This window comes from Vespula pensylvanica, chromosome 6 (genome assembly GCF_014466175.1).
Source record: "Vespula pensylvanica isolate Volc-1 chromosome 6, ASM1446617v1, whole genome shotgun sequence".
Classification (NCBI taxonomy): domain Eukaryota; kingdom Metazoa; phylum Arthropoda; class Insecta; order Hymenoptera; family Vespidae; genus Vespula; species Vespula pensylvanica.
This window is the reverse complement of record NC_057690.1, coordinates 400,543-402,964: the sequence shown is the minus strand read 5'-3', so window position 1 is coordinate 402,964 and position 2,422 is coordinate 400,543. Positions and strand designations below refer to the sequence as shown.

Genomic DNA, 2,422 nt, shown 5'->3' with positions numbered 1-2,422 from the left:
CGTAGTCCTCGGCAGGACTTAATCTCGCGAACCGCGAACACTCTCGCGCGTGACGACCGACACACGCGTGAGTGTTTTCCCTATCATTCGCGTACGGAAGAAAGGAGACATATCCTCTCTGAGTATAATATGAATTATATGCAGAGAGGTTCCATTAACTTCCGTGTAAAAATCCCACGATGATCGGTCCCTCAATGATTTAAAAACAGGAAAAGATGAAGAGTAAAAGAGTAAAAGATGAGACGAAGAAAAAGAAACAAAAAGAATTGGAGAGCAACGGAAGAAGAGAAGAAGGAGAAAAGAAACTGGGAATATACGTGCGAGTACGCGAGAGAAGAAAGATAGAACTCAGAACGATGAGTGAAATATTTCAAAGATCGCATTACCCGAGAAAATCAAAGTACTAAAATCAAGAGAAAGTAAAATAATTAATCTCGGATAATTGTTTAAATGATTATATACCTATGCGTTTCAATAAATAGAAATATATATAATCGATAGAAATGCATATAATAAATAGAAATGTATAGAATAAATAAATGACCATTCCCACGATGATCCATCTCTGGATGATCCATTTCTCGATGATTTAACCTGAAACAGAAAAACATTAAAAGAAAAGGAAAAGAAGACAAAGAACAGAAAGAAAAAGAGAAGAGAAAAGAACTTTGCAAGATAATGAGACAGTAACCCGCTCAAAGGCCCACACCCAAAAGTCCCACCCGAGAGAAACTAAAGTAATTAAATTGGAACAATTAATCTAGAATAATTGTTAAAACTATCATATACAGTTTTTCATTTCTCAGCCATTCGTAATATATGCAGTCATTTCAGTATCATATATATGTGTATATATATATATATATATATATATATATATATATATATATATATATATACATTACTTACGAAAAATAAAATTTTGTATGTAATTCAAATTAAATTTATAAGAGAAAATCAAAATGAAAAATTGTCGATCATAATCTAATTTATATATTTATATATATTCTTTTCCCGTAACGCGCAAAAGAAAGAACTTGCCTCACATCTCTGTGCACTTGTTTTAATTCCATATGTCCTTTTATTCAGTGCACTTTAGAAAGAAAATTTTAGGAAAGGAAATATAAAGAAAAGCAGAATTTACAACTCGACTTTAATAATAATAATAATGAATAAAATATGTAATAATTCCATTCGCGAACGTGTTACTTCGTCCGAGTTTCTGAAATCAGCATTATTATTACATAAGAGCATTTTGAACGACCACATAGTAAAATTAAAATATGACTAAGAGCCATTTTCGAAGAGTTTTGTCGAACCTTCGAAAATAACTCAATAGTCTAATAGTTACCCTCTTGAGCCACAATTTGTGAGGACCTCTTTGGCATATAGCCTCTTCTTTGTTTCGTGCACTAACAACTACTATAGAATATTCGATAACAATCATGAACTACCTTTATTCTAAAACCTAGAAGAAAACTAATAAATCTAACGAAACTCGAAAACCATCCTGTGAAATTTCGAAATGAAAAATCGAAAGAAATTTACTAGTGGTCACTCAATGCTCTTTTACTTATTAATTACAACCAATCACTCGTGCCGATTCGGACCTTTGTTGTCCTTGACATGATCGAGTGATCGGAGGAACTTAAAAATTCACTTACTACTTAAGAAGTTCTGCGATGGCTCCAAAACACTCGTCCGCGATTTAGGTCGAAATTGAGGGTGGATGATTCGTAGTTGGTTGAAAATGAGGTAGGTCGATATCGAAGTTGGTCGAGATCCTCTTCGGTGATGCACTGACTCTATTTCGCGATAGTTATTTATTAACGAACGATCACTGAATTTAATTCGCGGAACTCTATTATCTTTTATAAGTACAGTCTGTACGACTGTTAGAAGAGCAAAAAACTTTGCGAACAAACACTGACTCTATCGACTGCATTGCACGCAGTCTACGCAAGGACACTTATGGTTTACACTTATGGTTTAAATCGCGAAACGCGAACGAACAAACACTGCTTCTACCTCGCGATAAATTTATTTTAGCGATACTAACACTCGATTACATCGTTGCAACGCGCGCGATTGCAACGAACTTCTGAAACAAAAATACAAACGAAATAATCAGTATCGTGTTATAATAAAAGACTGTATAAATTATTCGAGAAATATATGATAGAGAAATATATTTACTTTAAGTCATCGTTGAAGCTTGTACGAACGGTATCCAGCGAAAATTTCGAAGTTCTCTCGTCGAAATACAAAGTAGAACTGAACCAGTAATTGTCAAAGTCGGTCAAAGAGCCGATTTTGTTGTCGAATATCCCCACTTCGCAATTTCATCCTAAAATAACATAAATAGTACAGATTATTAAAAAAATTAGTGATATAATCACATACTTACATTAAGTCTTCGTCA

General features: G+C 33.6%; 1 long non-coding RNA gene across 1 annotated transcript; it reads right to left on the bottom strand.

Annotated features, from left to right (window-relative positions):
* Positions 1-1,209: 1,209 nt before the first annotated feature.
* On the bottom strand, positions 1,210-2,422 carry LOC122629822. Its single transcript, XR_006327352.1, has 3 exons — positions 2,408-2,422; positions 2,197-2,347; positions 1,210-2,101 (listed from the first exon to the last, which is right to left on the bottom strand). It is a non-coding gene; the product is annotated as an uncharacterized LOC122629822 (long non-coding RNA).